The sequence below is a fragment of the Schistocerca americana genome, chromosome 6, assembly GCF_021461395.2.
Source record: "Schistocerca americana isolate TAMUIC-IGC-003095 chromosome 6, iqSchAmer2.1, whole genome shotgun sequence".
Taxonomy (NCBI): Eukaryota; Metazoa; Arthropoda; class Insecta; order Orthoptera; family Acrididae; genus Schistocerca; species Schistocerca americana.
Window position 1 is genome coordinate 535,229,017 of NC_060124.1, and position 22,032 is coordinate 535,251,048.

Below are 22,032 nucleotides of genomic sequence, written 5' to 3' on the forward strand. Positions count from 1 at the left end.
AAGGGATGGACAACATTCGAGCGGAATTTCTAAAATCAGTTGGGGAAAGGACAACAAAACGCCTATAAAGTTGGTACGCAAAATGTATGACTTACCATATAATATCAGACTTTCGGAAAAAACATAAACCACACAGTTTTGAAGACAGCAAGAGCAGACATGTACGAGATTTTTCGCACAATCAGCTTAACAGCTCATGCATCCATGTGGCTGACAAGAATAATACACAAAGAATGGAAAAGTGAATTGAGGGTCTGTTGATGACGATCAATTTTTCTTTAGGAAAGGGAAAGGTTCCAAAGAGGCAGTTGTGACATTGCATCTGGTAATGGAAGCAAGCCGAAGAAAAGTCAAGACAGGATCACACGATTTGTCGACCTGAAAAAAGCTTTCGACAATGAAAATGGTGCAACATTTTCGAAATTCTGAGAAAAATACTAGTAAGCTGTAAGGAAAGACAGGTGATATGCAACACGCACAAGAACCAAGAAGGAACAATAAAGGTGGAAGACCAAGTATGAAGCGCTCGGGTTATAGAGGGTGTAAGACAGGGAAGTTGCATTTCGCCCCTACTGTTCAATCTCTACATCGAAGAAGCAATGACGGAAATAAAAGAAATGTTCAAGAGTGGGATTAAAATTCAAAATGAAAGGATATCAATCAATACATTCGCTGGTGACATTGCTGTCCTCAGTGAAATTGAAGAAGAATTACAGCATCTATTGAATGGAATGAACAATCTAATTAATACAGAACATTGACTGAGAGTAAATCGAAGAAAGACGAAAGTAATGAGAAGTAGCAGAAATGTGAACAGCGAGAAACGTAACACCAAAGTTGGTGATCAAGAAGTACACCAAATTAAGGAATTCTGTTAGCTAGGCAGCAAAAGGACCCATAATGGACGAAGAAATTGGAGGACATAAAAAGCGGACCAGCGCGGGCGAGAAACGGCGTTCCTGGCCAGGAGAAGTCTAATAGTATCAAACGTAGGCCTTAATCTGAGGAAGAAATTTCTGGCAGTATGCCACTGGAGGACAGGATGGACTTCGGGAAAACAGAAGCAAAAGAGAATCGAAGCACTTCTAATGTGGTTTTACGGAAGAATGTTGGAAGTTATGTTGATTGATTAGGTAAGGAATGAGGAGGTTCTCCGGAGAATCGGCATGGAAAGACGAGGGGAATAAGTTCCACGGTACTATAGGGAGCTGTAGAGGATAAAAACTGTAGAGGAAGACAGAGATTAAAACATCCAGCAAGTAATCGAGAACATGGGTTTCAAGTACTGCTCTGAGATGAAGAGTCTGGCATAGCAGGGAAATTCATGGCGGGCCGCATCAAATCAATCAGAGCACTGATGACACACAAAAAAAACCAATGCTTTCAGCTTCTCTTGCAAGTCATTTGCTGTCCCTAACAGAATCGCAGTGTCATCACTAACAAAATGTTTTTATATCTTCTCCTTGAACATTAATCTCTTTTCCACTTTACTTCTTAATTACCGCTTGTTTATTTTATCGAATGAGTAACATCGGAACATAGTGGAGCAAACTACCTGAGGATAACTTCACAATGTATGTTACCACATATTCAGGATGAATTAAGAACATAAAAAGCCGCAACAATTTATCAAACCGGTTAACTGAGCGAACCCTGAATGGAAGACAAAATTACCGCCCGCGCACACAGACACAGCTTTAGTTGGCAACAGTGCAGTCCCTCCAGCGACGGCGCACACATCACTCATTCTGTTTATAACGAGAACCTTACGCTACAAAAGGTTGACACGAGAGGTGCGCCAGGCAAGGAGTATAACAAGAGTATTAAATTAATCACGCAGCGCCTATCTTAATTGTTACAGACACCACCAACAAGTCACCGTCGTACAGCAAAGTGCAAAGCCTGTGGGCGGGGTGAGGGGTGGGGAGGGAAGGAGGGGAGTGGGGGAGGTTGGGGGACCCGACGCTTTTGTCAAGCTTCCGCATTGCCGCACGACTCCTTGATAATTAGCGGCAAACTTTTGCCATCGAGGCACGTTAAATTTCGTTATTAATGTAGAGCTAATGGGTTCTCCAGCTGCGGACCAATGCCACTAGCCCGCCCCCTTTTCTCGAAGAACAGTGCCGTCTGAAAAGGAGTTGTCACTAATTACTTAAACCATTACTGAGCAATCAAAGAGACTGCGACGCAATTAACGGAGATTCCGCCCTCTTCCGCCCCCCTTCCGCCCCTCCACTCCCTCTATACCTGCAGACAGACGTGGGGGCAGGGGGGCTGCAGCCCCCTAATTACTCTTTCCCTCCCGTTCTGCCCGCAGTAAATCCCTGTCAGCGTGACGTCAGGTCGAGTCCGTTGTCCACAGGCTGTTCCTTTGTCCCCCCTACAGGGCCGGCCACCCGCATAGCTTGCTGACGCGGCGCTCTGCTTGTATCGCGCAGCTGGGGGCTCCCCCTGGCCCTGCAGTCGACTCGCACGCGAGCAGTGTGTCCAACATGGGTCACAACTGACCCGTAGACCGTTTTCCGTAGTGTTCAACGTTAACGACTATACTCGACCCCAGCCCAACCTAGTCGTCGTAGCCGTCTTTCATCCCCATCATTTTCGAGATCTTTCAATATCTCTTTTTCCACTCAACTTGTGGTTCAGGACCTTCCGGGCGCCTGCCATTCTTATGAGGTGTTGAATCCAAATTTCACGATACTTATCAACTTTTTCAGTCATCTTTAAATTACACTGCCAGAAAAATATATGCACCTGGATAGACGAGGTCGATTTAATACGGTGACAGCATATGTCACCTGGAGGGTGGTAGATGTACTGATGGTTTCAACATCGTTCTCCAAAAGATAGGGTAGTGGTACAGCTACCAGAGCGCCATCCTAATCTGTCCTTTAACAGGGAATTCTCACAGCCAGAAGGCTCAGTGTGGTGTAAATGTGTGTAGCAAGCAGGCAACCATGCCACGGAGATACACTCGTGCTACCTGATGCTTTTTTTGCACTTACGATGTACACATGGTGAGCACTGTCTCGTAAAGTGCATTCGTCCCAGACACACTGCCTTATGGCCTTTCGGTGCGATAAGATACAAATCTCGTTCTCCTTTGGTGATTCTGGAAGGGACAGTAACCAGCACTTGGGACGTGCAAAATGTTCTTAGGCCCTTTCTTTTGCTGTTCTTACAACAGCAAGGTGACGTGTTGTTCCAACAGGGTAACGATCGCCGACACACTACCCCTGAATCTCAATGTGCTCATATATAACCTTTCAATAGTTAACTGACTGTGAATCTAAACTGGTAAATTTGGAAGTCAGCAGTGATGCGTCATGGCCCTGAAAGATCATACTGAATAAATTGAAAAATCTAATTTTCAGTGAAGTCGCCGGATAACGCATATATATCTGCTCCTATAAGAAATTTTTGTGGCACAGCCCTGTGCAATGCTGCCCGATAGATTTGTCATGTAAAAGAAGAAGCAACTGATTTTTCTTTACAATAATCGGGATGACCATGGATCGCAGAAATTAGTAAATTCTTTGAATTGAGATGAATGATTGTCAAAAGTTAATTTTTTATAAGAAAGATTATTATTTAGAGTTTTTTTTTAAATTACTTGAGACTTGATATAACAATAGTACATATCCGCGAGGCTGCTTTTACCTTATACTACATCGCTCAGGCACCGCCATCGCTCCCCACGACCGGCCCAGCCAACTCCACACACATGACTGCTCGCTACTACAACTACTAACACACAGTTCCTACTGCAGCCAACACTGCTCTCTGGTCTGAGATTCTCTTATAGCTTACATATCGTAGGCAGCGCGTGAGCAATCCATCGTAATTACATCTCCTCGAGAGTCATTGACCTCTTACAACTTACATATCTCCACATTTAGGGCTACCTGCCATCCATCACGCCAACTGAAATTTTATGTAAGTTGTCTGATATCTTCATACAGATACTCAACTTCGACACCTTACCATACACCACTGCATCATCAGCAAACAACCGCAGACTGCTGCCCACCCTGTCTGCCAAATCATCTATGTATATAACAACATCGGTCCTACCACAAAGAGAGGTAAAGTCGCATTGCGTAAACTTTGGGTGTGGCTGATTTTAGATCATACATTGCAGCGGGTGAAGTAGATAAGTTATCGAAGGAATAATTTAAAATTGAGAGCAGATGAATATCTAACTTCGTTCTCGGGTTACTGGGCTTTGTATCCGAAGGACGGTCGCAAGCGACACGTCCATTCACGTTCTTGCGCGACGCGAATCACGCAGCCATAAACATTGTCATAACTCGTAAACGATTCAAGACACCGAAACGAGACTTTTTGCTAATGATAAGAAGCAATGAGGCTCATACGCTGAAGCGCCAAAGAAACTGGTATAGGCATGCGTATTCAAGTACAGGGATATGTAAACAGGCAGTATACGGCGCTGCGGTCGGCACCGCCTATATGGGACAACAAGTGTGTGCTGAAGTTGGTAGATTGGTTACTGTTGATACAATAGCAGGTTATCAAGATTTGAGTGAGTTTTAAAGTGGTGTTGTAGTCGGCGCACGAGCGATGGGACACGGTACCTCCGAGGTAGCAACGAAGTGGTGATTTTCCACTAAGACAATTTCACGAGTGTACCGTGAATATCAGGAATCCGGTAAAACATCAAGTCTCCGACTTCGCTGCAGACTAAAAACATCCTTCAAGAACTGGACCAAAGACGAGTGAAGAGAATCGTTCTCAATGGCAGAAGTGCAACCCTTCCGCAAACTGCTGCAGATTTCAATACTGGGCTGTCAACAAGTGTCAGCGTGCGAACCATTCAACGAAACATCATCGATATGGGCTTTCGGAGCTGAAGACCCACTCATATACCCTTGATGACTACACGACAAATTGCTTTACCCCTCGCCTTGGCACGTCAACACCGACATTGGACTGTTGATGACTGAACACATGTTGGCTGGTCGGACGAGTCTCGTTTCAAATTGTATGGTCGCTTACGGTAATGGAGATAACCTCATGAACCCATGGACCCTGCATGTCAGCAGGGGACTGTTCAAGCTGGTGGAGGCTCTGTAATGGTGTGGGGCGTATGCAGCTGGTGTGATATGGGATCCCTGATACATCTAGATAGAACGTTGACAGGTGATACGTACATAAGTATCTTGTCTGACCACCTGCATCCATTCATTCCCATTGTGCATTCCGACGTACTTGGGAAATTCCAGCAGGATAATGCGACAGCTCACACCTCCATAATTGGTAACGAGTGGCTCCAGGAACACTCTTAGTTTAAACACTTCCACTGTCCGCCAAACTCCCCACACATGAACATTATTGCAACGTGCTGTTCAGAAGGGATCTCCACCCCGTCATACTCTTACGGATTTATGGACAGTCCTGCAGGATTCATTGTGTCGGTTCCCTCCAGCACTACTTCAGGCATTAGTAGAGTTCATGCCACGTCGTGTTGCGGCACTTCTGCGTGCTCGTGCGGTACCGTTTCTTTGGGTCTTCAGCGTATGTTGTAAGCCAAATAATCGAAACTTTGCTATTCGCCGAGATATGGAAGTAGCTCGTCCGCTGCAGTGAGAGGTCTTCTGCTCAGGACGCATTCAGAAGTCCATGGTACTGTAGAAATACCCAAACGGCGTGCGTATACACGTCCACAACATCTCGGAAACACCGTAGCAGGATGTGTATGCACGCCCACAGCAGCAAATGGGTTAAATTTATGTCGAATGCCAATAAATTCATTGGTTTCAGAAATGCTTTCCTTGCTATAGCCAGTCTACTTTTTATATCCTTTCTACTTGAGCCATCAAAGGACGTTTAAACGAAACACTAAAAATTACTTCAAAAGAGTGGAGTGGTGGAATTGACTGATACACATCGACACAGATTGGACCTTATTCTCTTATTATTATTTATTTTATGGTCTTCATTGGACCACTCTAGTCAAAAATACAAAGTTGTAAACAAGTTGTTAACACGTTGTTATACAGGGATGCAATTTAGCTCAACAATAACTTCATATGATATTTAGGTAATATAATTATTAGAGTCTATTCTTATATGAAAGGTGTTTTGCTCTTCTGTCCGCCCAATCTTTCTTTATTCTTTCAGATATTTTCTTTCTTTCTTCGTCTGAGACCACTCTTCCTGTACTCCTTTTATTGATTTTCATTTGTAGTATGGTTTGCAGGTCTTGCAGTATTCTGGTTTTCTCTGTCTTGTTTTTTAGGTCATCTACTGCAATTTGGAGTTCTTTTATATCTTCCTTAATTTCTGTGATCCATTTATGTTGCTTTTGCTATTCCACAATTTTTGTATTATTTTTTTACTAATTCTGTTTTCTGGAGTTCTCATCAGATATCCAAAGAATGAGATGCGTTTCTTCCTGATCGTGCTCATGACTGGTTCTATTTTCTTATATACTGTTTCATTTGATGCTATTCTCCAACGTCCATTTATTTTTTACTGTTTATTTATACATGTCCTAATTATTCTTCTTTCTATTTTTAGTATTCTGTCAATTTCTGCTGTATTAGTTGTTTTTAAAATAGTTTCAGCTGCATACGTTATTTCTGGTTGTGTAACTGTTTTATAGTGTTTTAATTTTGCATCTATAGATAGGCTTTTTTGTTGTATGTAGTTTTGGTAATTTAATTTGCGTAGTTCAGTTTTTTTATGATATTCTGCCATGATGGCTTCTCATTTAGATTGTATGTTATCATTTCGCCTAAATATTTAAATTTACCAACAATTTGGATTTCCTGTTCTCCTATTGTAATTTTGTTTGCAAGTGGTGGATCAGTTAGCATAATCTCCGTTTCTTCAAATGATATTCTAAGGCCTACTTTCTCTGCTATTTCTTGCAGTGATTTCACTTGTTGCCTGGCTTCTTGAACGGTGTTGGCTAGGAGTGCAAGATCATCAGTGAATCCCAAGCAGTTTAAACTAATATCATCTCTTGCACTTCCAATTCTTATCATCTTTGGATTGTCCTTGTACCAGTCTCTCATTATGTATTCCAGTGCACAGTTGAACAGTAATGGTGATAGGCAGTCACCTTGTCTTAAGCCTGTTTTTATGAAGAATGGTTCCGAAATATCTCCTCTAAACATCACTTTTGATTTGGTGTTGGTTAGAGTGAGTTGTATTATTTTAATTAGTTTTGGGTGGAATCCTAAATTTCTTAAAATTTTTAATACTGAAGGTCTGTGGAGAAAGTCATATGCCTTCTTAAAATCTTCAAATGTTATTGCCAGAGGTTTGTTCCGTTTCTTGTAGTATGCCATAATCAACTTTAAACCAATTATCTGCTCTGCACACCTTCTCCATGGTCTGAAACCTCCCTGATATTCCCCTAACTCCTGTTCTAATTTCTCCTTGGTTCTTTCATATAGGATCTTGGATAGAATTTTGTATGTGCAATTTAGGGGAGAGATTCCTCTGTAGTTGGCTGGGTTGCTCTTATCTCCATTTTTGTGTATTGGGTGGATGATAGCTGTGGTCCAATGTTCAGGGAATTGTTCTGTTACCCAAATTTTTGTTAGATCCATGTGTAAGGAGGTCTTGACTGTATCGCTTGCATATTTCCATATTTCAACAAAAACCTGACCTCCACATGCCTTATAATTTTTTTGTTCTTTAAGAATTTTTTCTACTTCTTGGAAAGTTGGAGAGTCTAGTTTGTTAGGTTTGGTTTTTATTGGGGTATTTATGTTGATTTGTAAGGGTTCTTTGGGTTCCTGCTTTACCGACGATTAATTTTACATGGTCATTCCACTTTAAATCACTCCTAATGCCTACTCCCACATAATTTTATGGAATTAACTGTTTCGAGTTGCTGACCTGCTATATTGAAGCTAAATAATAAAGGATCTTTCTTTCTATGTATTCGAAGCACATTCACTTGTCTGCATTGAGATTCAATTGCCATTCCCTGCACCATGCGTCAATTCGTTGCAGATCCTCCTGCATTTCAGTACAATTTTCCATGTTACAACCTCTCGATGTACTACAGCATCATCCGCAAAAGTCTCAGTGAACTTCCGATGTTATCCACCAGGTCATTTATGTATATTGTGAATAGCAACGGTCCTACGACACTCCCCTGCGGCACACCTGAAATGACCCTTACTTCGCAAGAGCCGGCCGGTGTGGCCAAGCGGTTAAAGGCGCTACAGTCTGGAACCGCGTGACCGCTACGGTCGCAGGTTCGAATCCTGCCTTGAGCATGGATGTGTGTGATGTCCTTAGGTTAGTTAGGTTTAAGTAGTTCTAAGTTCTAGGGGACTGCTGACCTCAGAAGTTAAGTCCCATAGTGCTCAGAGCCATTTGAACCATTTGAACTTCGTAAGACTTCTCCCCATTGAGAATGACATGTTACGTTCTGTTATCTAGATCTCTTCAATCCAGTCACACAATTGGTCTGATAGTCCACATGCTCTTACTTTGTTCATTAAACGACTGTGGGGAACTGTATCAAACGCCTTGAGGAAGTCAAGAAACACGGCGTCTACCTGCCAACCCGTGTCTGTGGCCCTGTGAGTCTCGTGGACGAGTAGCGCGAGCTGGGTTTCACACGATCGTCTTTTTCGAAACCCATGCTGATTCCTGCCGAGTAGATTTCTAGTCTCCAGAAAAGTCATTATACTCCAACATAATACGTGTTCCAAAATTCTACAACTGATCGACGTTAGAGATAGTTCTGCACATCTGTTCGACGTCCCTTCTTGAAAACGGGGATGACCTGTGCCCTTTTCCAATCCTTCGGAACGCTACGCTCTTCTAAGAGACCTGCGGTACACCGCTGCAAGAAGGGGGGCAAATTCCTTCGCGTACTCTGCGTAAAATCGAACTGGTATCCCATCACGTCCAGCGGCCTTTCCTCTTTTGAGCGATTTTAATTGTTTTTCTAACCTTCTGTCAACTATTTCGATATCTACCAGTTTGTCATGTACGCGACAACCTATAGAAAGAACTACAGTGCAGTCTTCCTCTGTGAAACAGCTTTGGTAAAAGACATTTAGTATTTCGACCTTCAGTCTGTCATCCTCTTTTTCAGTACCATTTTGATCACAGAGTGTATGAACATTTTGTTTTGTTCCACCGACCGCTTTGACATAAGACCAAAATTTCTTGGGAATTTCTGCCAAGTCAGTACATAGAACTTTACTTTCGAATTCGTTGAACGTCTCTCGCATAGCCCTCATCACACTACATTTCGCTTCGTGTAATTTTTGTTTATCTACAAGGTTTTGTCTATGTTTATGTTTTATGTGAAGTTCCCTTTGCTTCCGTAGCAGTTTTCGAACTCGGTTGTTGTACCATGGTGGCTGTTTGCCATCTCTTACGATCTTGCTTGGCACAAACTCATTTAATGCATATTGAACGATGGTATTGAACTTTGTCCACTGATTCTCAGCACTATCTGCACTTGAGATAAAACTTTTGTGTTGAGCCGTCAAGTACTCTGAAATTTGCTTTTTGTCGCTTTTGCTAAACAGAAAAAACTTCCTATTTTTTTAAAATTTTTCTGTTTACGGTTGGAATCACCGATGCTATAACCGCTTTATGATCACTGATTCCCTGTTCTGCGTTAACTGTTTCAAATAGTTCGGGCCTGTTTGTCACCAGAAGGTCTAATGTGTTATCGCCACGAGTCGGTTCTCTGTTTAACTGCTCAAGGTAGTTTTCAGATAATGCACTTAAAAAAATTTCACTGAACGTTTGAGTCTCCCAGCCTACATCTGGTAAATTAAAATCTCCAGCCAATGCTGTAACATGATCGCGAAATCTACTCAAAATACTTTCAAAATTTTCCTTCAGGTATTCTGCCACAACAGCTGCTGAGCCAAGGGGCCTATAGAGACATCCAATTACCATGTCTGAGCCTGCTTTAACCGTGACCTTCACCCAAATTATTTCACATTTCGGATCTCATACAATATGTAGCAATGCTGGTAGGGTACCTTCACAGCCACACTTTGGCTTGTCAGTAGTACCTCACTTGTGCATCGTGGATTTAGTTTCTGCGTGTCCAGTTCTCACACGGTTTAACTGACAACCCTTTTGCGGGGAAGTTGTACTCTTGGGAGCTCTTGGTTGGGGTCTTCTAAGTTGTGGTGATTATCGTCACTGTCATTCCACTTAGTTTTCCAGTACTTACGGCTGTCATCGGTAGTTCCTTGGGCAAATATTCTGTCGCTCCATATTGGCGCTCTTGATTTCAGACGATTTTCACAGTTTTCACCTAGTATCTGGGTGTAGGTAACAGTATTTCCATGTCCGGTTCACTTACTTTTTGCTATCCCTGGATTGTCGCCTGATGTCTTCACTTTTCTGATGGAGCAGTATTTGACGGGACATGAAGCCCATGTTAGTAAGATCGACTTTAACGTTCTTGTTATTTTTCTCAAAGTTTCATTGAGCTGGACGTCAATTTTTCTCACATGGGTACTCTTACTCCATACAGGGGCGCCGTGCTCTGCCATGGAGTAGACCAGTGCTCGTGCTGCAGTGCGTAATGCAATTACATTTGCTTGCCATGTGGTACTCACCCAATTTCCGTAGTGATGTTATCTCAGATTTTCAATTGTTGGCCAGTTAGTTCAAGGCGTTTTTTGAAGGTAAGTGGTCTGTCAAGAGTTATGTCTAGACATTTGGGATATTTATTGTGTTTGACTCGGTCTCCACATAAGGTTATGTTTAGTTCTCTTCTGCCAGTCAGTTATTTAAATGGAAGGCGCAAGTCACTATTTTATCTGGATTTTGGCACAGTCTACATATTTTGTAGTACTGTTTTAGTTCCTCTAGGTCGGATGTTAAAGCTATTTCTGCTTCTTCTAGCCAGTTGTTTTGAGTGTCTGTAGCCATATTGTCACTGTAGCAAAATTTACGTGACCTAATATCTGGCCTGTCACTGATGTAAACATTATAAAGGAGTGGAGCTAATACTGATCATTGAGGGAGTCTGTTCTTTATTCTGTTCTTCTCGGTAATTGCTTCCTTTTCGTGCCTTGACTATTGTAACTTCCATCTGATTTCTGTATACATTTTACATACCTTTTTCTCCTTGTATTCTATCATTGGTACCTTCAGAATTTGAGACAGTGTATTCCAGTCAACACTGTCAAACGCTTTCTCTAATCCTACAAATGCTATAAATGTAGGGTTGCCTTCCCTTAAACTACCTTCTAAGATAAGTCGTTGGGTCAGTATGATCTCGTGTGTTCCTACATTTCTCCAGAACCCAAACTATCTTCCCTGAGGTCGGTTTCTACCTGTTTCTTTAATTCTTCTATAAATAATTCGGGTCAGTATTTTGGAATTGTGAGTTATGAAACTGGTAGTTCAGTAATACTCACAACAGTTAGCAGATGTTTCCTTTGAAAATGATACATTACTCTTGAAGACTAAGGGTATTCGGAATGACCCATACTTCTTGAAGACCAGGTGGAATAGTTTTGTCATGACTGGCTTGAATATGGATCTCAATAATTCTGAGGGAATGTCAGCTACAGTAGGGGCCTTGTTTCGACATAAATCTTTCAGTGCTCTGTTAATATCTTCTATCATTATCTTCAACTACATCTTTTTCTCCTTCTTCACGTTCTATAATACTAGCTTCATTTTCGTTATAGAACCCCACCAACATATTGCTTCTGCCATTCAGCTTTTCCTTCCTTGCTTAGCACTGGCCGGCCATATAAACCATTGACATTCATATAGTTGCTTCTCTTATTTCCAAAGGTCTCTTTAATCTTCCAATAGGCGGCATCTACCATCCCTCTGTTTATATGGGCTTCTAAAGCCTCGCATTTGTCATCCGTTCAGTCTTGCTTAACCATCTTAAACTTATGACAGTCTTAGTTTTAGACTTCTTTATTCGGTTTTACCTGCTTCATTTGATGCAAATTTGCACTTGGCCTTGAAAAAATGGCTCTGAGCACTATGGGACTCAACTGCTGAGGTCATTAGTCCCCTAGAACTTAGAACTAGTTAAACCTAACTAACCTAAGGACATCACAAACATCCATGCCCGAGGCAGGATTCGAACCTGCGACCGTAGCGGTCTTGCGGTTCCAGACTGCAGCGCCTTTAACCGCACGGCCACTTTGGCCGGCCACTTGGCCTTGACTTTTTACCTATTTGATCCTCTGCTGCCTTCACTACGTCATCTCTCAAAGCTATCCATTAATCTCATATTATATTCCTTTGTCTTACGTCAGTCTACCGTTGCTTAATTCTCGCTGTGAAACTCTCAATTTTGGTTTCTCAGTTTATTCAGGTCCCTAAATTTTTGCAGTTTCTTAAATTTTAATTTAGAGTTCATAACCTATAAATTGTCGTCAGCGTCCACATGTGCTCCTGGAGACGTCTTAATTTAAAAAAAAATTGTTTCGAAATTTCTGTCTCACAGTCATATAATCAGACTGAAACCCTCCAGTGTCCCCAGGTTTCTTCCACGTATACAGCATTCTTTCATAATTCTTAAACCAAGCATTAGCGAATATTAAATTATGCTCTGTGCAGAACTCTACCTTGTACATCCCTTCTTCATTTTGCTCCCCCAGTCCACGTTCTCCTACTTTTTTTCCTTCCTTTTCCTACTATTGAATTCCAGCAACCCATCGGATTTAAATTTTCCGCTTCAGTAACTATCTGAATAATTTCTTTCATCTCATCATATGTTCCTTCAATCTGTTAATCTTCAGTGGACCTTGTACTGCTGTGGTGGGTGTTGGAAGGAATGAAGGTTAGAGTTTAACGTTCCGTCGACAGTGCGATCATTAAAGATAGAGCACAAGCTCAAATTACGAAAGCATCGGGAAGGAAATCATCCATGCTCTTCTCAAAGGACCCAAACTCAAATGGCTCTGAGTACTATGGGACTTAACACTGAGGTCATCAGTCCCCCTAGAACTTAGAACTACTTAAACCTAACTAACCTAAGGACATCACACACATCCATGGCCGAGGCAGGACTCGAACCTGCTACCGTAGCAGTCGCGCGTTTCCGGACTGAAGCGCCTAGAACGGCTCGGCCAATGCGGCCGGCCAAAGGACCCATCCTGGCATTTGCCTGTGGGGTTTAGGAAAAGCACAGGATACCTAAATCTGGAAGGTTAGACAGGGATTTGAAACATCGTCCTCCCGAATGTAAGCCCAGTGTGCCAATCACTGCATCACTTTGCTCAGTGTGAGCTTTAGCTTCATGTCTATCTTGGCTACATTAATGTGTTCAGTATGTTTTTCTCAGCAGGTTTCCTTCATTCCTATTTCCTTATAGATTATTTCATGCAATATTGCATGCAGTATTGCATTACCCAGTTTTATTTTGTATTTATTACAGATACAGAAGTCCTGTTCCTCTGCAACTACACTTAGCTAGTTCCCCCTGTATCTAACAAGTACCTATCCACCTCCTTTTTTTTTAGTCTCTAATGCCCCTAACTGGTAAAGGGACCTAACATTCCCCACTCCAAACTGTAGAATTACAGGTTTGTTTCTCCTGATGATGGTGTCCTCCTGAGTAGTCTCTGGACGGAGATTGCTTTATGCAAGAGCATGCCCTCAAGAAAATAAGAGCAGTAGTTTCCGCTTGCTTTAGCTATTCACATTACCTCTACAGCAGTGCCGGCTATATTTGGTGAACTGGAAGTGCTACTATTATTTGTGTGAGTACGTTTTACGAGGTATACATCGTCGTAAATGAACATGTGGCGAACTGTGATTTCACGCCAAAACTGTTAGAAAAAAGAGGACAGTGGGACTTCTGGTTCTGTTCGAATTGATTGACTAATTTTCGTTCATAGCAGCCTACATTACTGCTATTGGGGGCTCGGAGTAAAATTATTACTAAAGTAAAACTGTAAACCGTTTCACCAGTGCTAATTTCATTGTGTGAAAGAAAAGGACAACGTCAATAAATAGTGATTGAACTGTGTCGTGAAAAACTGATTTTGCTATAATAATCCCCTAATTTTTGTTCCCTAGCATAAACTGTACTCATGAACATTAATTCAAAAACTATAACTAATGTGTGGGTGTGGAACAGTGTACTAATGCACCAAGTGTGGAAATCATCCCCTGAGAGCCAAAATTTGCAGTAACATTTTTTAACCAACGTTTGTATATGCACATTCGTGTGAACTCTTCAACCGCACTTCTTTAATTTTACCGCCCCGTCGGAAAGTTTACATTTTTACCATCATCTAAGCTGTCCTGCTCAAAATTTAAACAGCCGAATATGAAAGAGCAGAGTCCCCCAGTGTGTTATGAAACTCGGCGTGAATTTCCTTTGCTTTCATGTCTCTCTTTATGAAGGACTTAATCTCTGCTCAAAACTCGTTTTTTTTTTCATCTCATAAATCACTATGCGGGATCAACAACAGAAGGATGTCCACACAATAGACCTCTACACAGAACACTGACGCGTCACGTGTTTAGTCATAAAGGTTGGCATTTTATTATGAGGGAACCTCGTTGCGCTAACGCTGACATCTGCTGGTGATTCCGTGAATCTAACTGTGGTGTGCGTACTGTAAGACCTTCGGTACACACACCATCAGATTATTTGACTTGTCGCTCTAACGAAGTAGGCGAGTGTCAGCAATATGTCTCGTGGTCTTATCGTCGCGTGTTTATCTTCTGCCATTATGTCAGACGATAGAAATGCCACTTGCAGGCTTAGAGTAGCAGATTGACGGTGACCAACTTTAAACAGAACTTGATTACTTTTCACACACGTTTATTAAAATAATAAAAAGCATAGACATTGCGTAACTTGATTCTGGATGCTGTTTACAATTGATAATCTGATGTTCCTTTGGTCTTGGTACGTTAATCTTATTCTCACATATCTCTGATACTTGACAAAGTGTCTGTTTATTTATCTTCATGGCTATGTAAAGGAATATGGTAATCTTCTTAGGCGCAGACTGAAGCTTGACTATAGATTGGTACAGACTAATGCAGACTGGTACAGACTGGTGCAGACAAATGCAGACTGACTAATCGGAGGTCTGTACACTCGTTTAATACCTCACGCATTCAGGTATCACTGTGCGAGTGTGATCCGCATGGAGAAAAGGTTCTACGTTAGCAGCAATCTCATTGGCTGCGTTACATATTAATACGCGGATCGGCAGGAGCAGAATTTGGTCCATCTCTAAGGCAGCGCCATCTCGTAGTGTGGGGACGGACGAGCGCTGCGCCTGCGCTGTTGTGCTTAGCTGGGCGCGCTCTACCGGGAAAGTTGTGTACGCGCTGACTACGCGGAACTATGTACACAACACTAACAAATAGTTGAAGACGTTGGGCACAAGTGTTATTCTCAGGTCGACACAGAAGAGGAAGTTGGGATGGACCACATCATGAAACGAGTCAGATGAATGACGACGTAAAAAACTGTTGCCCTTAAAGTAATTACAGTTTGGGATTTATCAGAAACGAATTTTATTACACAGTTTTTTTCCTTGGTAATAAGTTAGCGATTTTGTAGCAGATCATCAGTGAGATTATCAGAGTGAGACCAATGGCTTCCTCTTTCTACAGGAAAGAACAGCAAAGCCTCGTGCAACAACAAATTCACTGACTAAACTCCCTTCTACGTAGGTCCGGTCCCTGCGTGAGGTAGCTGCCCACTGCTGCTTCCCTCCATTAGGCTTAATTGGGCGGCAGCGCTGGAATAGGAGTGGAGAGGGTTTCGTGCTCCATCCAGCTCACCCACCGATCGTTAGTGCCGGCTTACAAAACAGGAGCCAGTGCCCCCCCCCCCCCCCACCCCCCTACCACCACCACACTCGTCTGTCCTCGCGAGACTGATGGAAGCCGTCAGTGATCCGGTCGCAGAGCCACTGCTCCCTACGACAGTCACGCGAGCTAATCTTCAGCGGGCAACTGCAGAGCTACAAAAAAGATACGACAGAAAACTGACTGGGGAGCTGAATGCAGCTCACTTGTGACACTAGGTAGTTCAACACCCCTGCTCTTAAAACCATGACTCGGTGGCTAACCAGAGGTGTACGAACTGTCCTTCCAGCCTGCCTGTCCCTCTCTCCGCCTCAGCCATTGAAACAGTTCAACCTGCTGAAACGGAGACACAAGAGTACATGTGTACTTGTAATATCTCTTTATATTCGATGAATTATTCTGATACGACTCTACCCTTGAATGACGTTTACTAATTTTCTATCTTCATACTCGCAGAATCCATGCGCAAAATTAGTTTCATACAATAGCTATGCCATGAGCGCATAATTATACTGTGTAGTACTCTCTCTGGTAGTTCTTAGTGAAAACAAGCTTCCGAGATTGTCTTCGTGCCGATTAGCATGAGCATTATTTGAAGAATTGTAATCTGAATATTGAGATTCATGACAAAAAATAACTGATACGAAATTGTACGATTAAAGGGATATATATATATTGCTCCTTCATACAAAAGGTGTGTAACAATTTACATTATTTGACATTTAAGAATTAGTGATATTCATCCATATATTGCGTAATTGTTAATCAGAAGGGAACTTCCGAAATACTGGATACGAACCTGCATTTAATAATCGAAGAGCTCCATTACTTCTTCGGAAGGTTAAACTTCATCAAAGCCAAATATCCGCTTGATCTGACGTTTCCCGACTGATTATACAACGCTCCCAAATATACGAGGCATTTTATTTGTACAGATTAGCAGACTGCCGCAAAGCACGAGCCTGCAGAGAGGAAGAACCATCGCCTGATTTCATTCTAACAAGTAAAATTTCTGAATAATTTTGAGTGACTGAGTTATGAATGTGTTTCCTATTACGAATGACTGATTGCTCGAACGAATTGAGAACTACATGACTACATAATTACATAGATAGGAGGAAAAATTACATACTGAACACAACAGTGCTTAAAGCAGACAACATGGGTTTCCACAAGCCGGGCAAGCTTCATGGGATCCGTTCATCCCGCTGCATCTAACAGGTTGCGCCATCAATCCATCCTGACGATCCAAGTATATGTCTGAGTAGATTGTTTCAGTGCAGCTCATTTATCTACATCTACATATATACTCCGCTGGCCACCAAGCGGTGTGTCGCGGATGGCATAATTCGCGCTTCGCGCCAAAGTCATATTCCCCCCCCCCCCCCCCCCCCCCCCCGCCCCACACTGTTCCACTCGCGGATCGCGCGAGGGAAAAACGACTGTCTGAACGCCTCAGTACGAGCTCTTATTTCCCTTATCTTTGAATGATGATCATTACGCGATTTCAAAGTTGGTGGTAATAATATATGCTCTACATCCTCGGCGAAGATTGGATTTCGGAATTTAGTGAGCAGCCCTTTCCGTTTAGCGCGTCGTCTATCTGCATGTGTGTCCCACTTCAAATTTTCTATGAGATTTGTAACGCATTCTCGATGGGCAAATGTACCAGTCACGAATCTTGCCGCTCTTCTTTGGACCTTCTCAATCTCTTGAATCAGACCCAACTGGTAAGGGTCCCATACAGACGAACAGTACTCTAAGACTGGACGAACTAACGTATTGTAAGCTATTTCCTTTGTTGAAGGACTGCATCGCTTCAGGATTCTACCAATAAACCGCAATCTAGAGTTCGTTTTTCCCGTTACTAGTGTAATCTGATCATTCCATTTGAGATCATTTCGAATAATCACACCCGGATACTTGACTGATGTTACCGCTTCCAAAGGCAGATCATTTATTTTGTACTCATACATTAATGGGGATTTTCGCCTTGTTATACGCAGTAGCTTACACTTACTAATATTGAGAGTTAACTATCAGTTATTATACCACGAATTTATTTTCTGAAAATCCTCATTGATTTGTTCACAACTTTCGTGCGGTACTACTTTCCTGTAGACTACAGCATCATCGGCAAACAGTCTAAGGCCGCTGTCAATACCATCAACCAGATCGTTTATGTAAATCGTAAAAAGCAGAGGACCTATTACGCTGCCCTGGGGCACACCTGAAGTTACTCTTGTTTCTGCTGAAGTTACCCCGTTCAGGACGACATACTGCTCCCTGTCTGTTAGAAAACTTTTTATCCAACCGCGTATATCATTGGATAGACCGTAACCGCGCACTTTTTGTGGCAAGCGACAGTGCGGAACTGAGTCGAACGCCTTTCGAAAGTCGAGAAATATGGCACCAACCTGGGTGCCGGTATCTAGAGCCTGTTGTATATCATGCACAAAGAGGGCAAGCTGTGTCTCGCATGACCGCTGTTTCCTAAAACCGTGCTGGTTTCTGCAGATGAGCTTTATCATAAGGGTGTGAGCAAAAAAATGAGCAAACGAAAATTAAAGGAGACTGAGGAGAAATTGAGAACAGGGGAATGTGTAGCAGTCACGAAACAGAGCCCAAGTCCAGCAGGGGAAAGGCTTCTTGTGTTTGAGGCAGCTTCAGATAAATCGATATCCATCTCGCAATGCAAATTGTGTTCAGTATTACTAAACATTCATTCGGAAAACTCGACTGGGTTACAACAAGTCTGTAAGTCTGATCAGCAGTTTCTTCACATCAAAAACGTTTTGAAATAAGACAAATACTTGGTGGCTTACAAGGGTGTGGAATGTGTCCTAATGACTTGAGGCCATTTAGCAGTACAGAGGCTTTCAAAATATAGAGCAAATATCGATTGAATTGAGAAAAAATGTGCCTTAGTGGGTATTAAAAACCACATTCTGGTGATATGCAGCTTAGTACGAAAGAGGCTTAGTATGAAATAAAAGCTTCTTCTTTTCGACTTACGCCTTTTAGATTAACATAATAAGAAGATGAACCATGGACCTTGCCGTTGGTGGGGAGGCTTGCGTGTCTCAGCGACACAGATAGCCGTACCGTAGGTGCAACCACAACGGAGGGGTATCTGTTGAGAGGCCAGACAAACGTGTGGTTCCTGAAGTGGGGCAGCAGCCTTTTCAGTAGTTGCAGGGCCAACAGTCTGGATGATTGACTGATCTGGCCTTGTAACACTAACCAAAACGGCCTTGCTGTGCTGGTACTGCGAACGGCTAAAAGCAAGGGGAAACTACAGCCGTAATTTTTCCCGAGGGCATGCAGCTTTACTGTATGGTTAAATGATGATGGCGTCCTCTTGGGTAAAATATTCCGGAGGTAAAATAGTCCTCCATTCGGATCTCCGGGCGGGGACTACTCAGGAGGACGCCGTTATCAGGAGAAAGAAAACTGGCGTTCTACGGATCGGAGCGTGGAATGTCAGATCCCTTAATCGGGCAGGTAGGTTAGAAAATTTAAAAAGGGAACTGGATAGGTTAAATTTAGATATAGTGGGAATTAGTGAAGTTCGGTGGTAGGAGGAACAAGACTTTTGGTCAGGCGAATACAGGGTTATAAATACAAAATCAAAACGGGGGAATGCAGGAGTAGGTTTAATAATGAATAAAAAAATAGAAGTGCGAGTAAGCTACTACAAACAGCATAGTGAACGCATTATTGTGGCCAAGATAGACAGGAAGCCCACGCCTACCACGGTAGTACAAGTTTATATGCCAACTAGCTCTGCAGATGACGAAGAAATTGAAGAAATGTATGATGAAATAAAAGAAATTAATCAGATAGTGAAGGGAGATGAAAATTTAATAGTCATGGGTGACTGGAATTCGGTAGTAGGAAAAGGAAGAGAAAGAAACGTAGTAGTTGAATTTGGATTGGGGGGAAGAAATGAAAGAGGAAGCCGTCTGTCAGAATTTTGCACAGAGCACAACTTAATGATAGCTAACACTTGGTTCAAGAATCATAAAAGAAGGTTGTATACATGGAAGAAGCCTGGAGACACTGACAGGTTTCAGATAGATTATATAATGGTAAGACAGAGATTTAGGAACCAGCTTTTAAATTGTAAGACATTTCCAGGGGCAGATGTGGACTCTGACCACAATCCATTGGTTATGAACTGTAGATTAAAACTGAAGAAACTGCAAAAAGGTGGGAATTTAAGGAGATGGGACCTGGATAAACCTACTAAACCAGAGGTTGTACAGAGTTTCAGGGAGAGCATAAGGGAACAATTGACAGGAATGGGGGAAAGAAATACAGTAGAAGAAGAATGTGATGCTTTGAGGGATGAAGTAGTGAAGGCAGCAGGGGATAAAGTAGGTAAAAAGACGAGGGCTAGTAGAAATCCTTGGGTAACAAAAGAAATATTGAACTTAATTGATCAGAGGAGAAAATATAAAAATGCGGTAAATGAAGCAGGCAAAAAGGAATACAAACGTCTCAAAAATGAGATCGACAGGAAGTGCAAAATGGCTAAGCAGGGATGGCTAGAGGACAAATGTAAGGATGTAGAGGCTTGTTTCACCAGGGGTAAGATAGATACTGCCTACAGGAAAATTAAAGAGACCTTTGGAGAAAAGAGAACCATTTGTATGAATATCAAGAGCTCAGATGGAAACCCAGTTCTAAGCAAAGAAGGGAAAGCAGAAAGGTGGAAGGAGTATATAGAGGGTCCATACAAGGGCGATGTACTTGAGGACAATATTATGGAAATGGAAGAGGATGTAGATGAAGATGAAATGGGAGATATGATACTGCGTGATGAGTTTGACAGAGCACTGAGAGACTTGAGTCGAAACAAGGCCCCGGGAGTAGACAACATTCCATTAGAACTACTGACAGCCTTGGGAGAGCCAGTCCTGACAAAACTCTACCATCTGGTGAGCAAGATATGTGAGACAGGCGAAATACGCTCAGAATTCAAGAAGAATATAATAATTCCAATCCCAAAGAAAGCAGGTGTTGACAGATATGAAAATTACCGAACTATCAGTTTAATAAGTCACGGCTGCAAAATACTAACACGAATTCTTTACAGACGAATGGAAAAACTAGTAGAAGCCGACCTCGGAGAAGATCAGTTTGGATTCCGTAGAAATATAGGAACACGTGAGGCAATGTTGACACTACGACTTATCTTAGAAGCTAGATTAAGGAAAGGCAAACCTACGTTTCTAGCATTTGTAGACTTAGAGAAAGCCTTTGACAATATTGACTGGAATACTCTCTTTCAAATTCTAAAGGTGGCAGGGGTAAAATACAGGGAGCGAAAGGCTATTTACAATTGGAACAAAAACTAGTTGGCAGTTATAAGAGTCGAGGCACATGAAAGGGAAGCAGTGATTGGGAAGGGAGTGAGACAGGGTTGTAGCCTCTCCCCGTTGTTGTTCAATCTGTATATTGAGCAAGCAGTGAAGGAAACAAAAGAAAAATTCGGAGTAGGTATTAAAATCCATGGAGAAGAAATAAAAACTTTGAGGTTTGCCGATGACATTGTAATTCTGTCAGAGACAGCAAAGGACTTGGAAGAGCAGCTGAACGGAATGGACAGTGTCTTGAAAGGAGGATATAAGATGAACATCAACAAAAGTAAAACGAGGATAATGGAATGTAGTCGAATTAAGTCGGGTGATGCTGAGGGAATTAGATTAGGAAATGAGACACTTAAAGTAGTAAAGGAGTTTTGCTATATGGGGAGCAAAATAACTGATGATATTCGAAATAGAGAGAATATAAAATGTAGACTGGCAATGGCAAGGAAAGCATTTCTGAAGAAGAGAAATTTGTTAACATCGAGGATAGATTTAAATGTCAGGAAGTCGTTTCTGAAAGTATTTGTATGGAGTGGAGTCATGCATGGAAGTGAAACATGGACGATAAATAGTTTGGACAAGAAGAGAATAGAAGCTTTTGAAATGTGGTGCTACAGAAGAATGCTGAAGATTAGGTGGGTAGATCACATAACTAATGAGGAGGTATTGAATAGGATTGGGGAGAAGAGAAATGTGTGGCACAACTTGACTAGTAGAAGGGATCGGTTGGTAGGACATGTTCTGAGGCATCAAGGGATCACCAATTTAGTATTGGAGGGCAGCGTGGAGGGTAAAAATCGTAGAGCGAGACCGAGTGATGAATACACTAAGCAGATTCAGAAGGATTTAGGTTGCAGTAGTTACTGGGAGATGATGC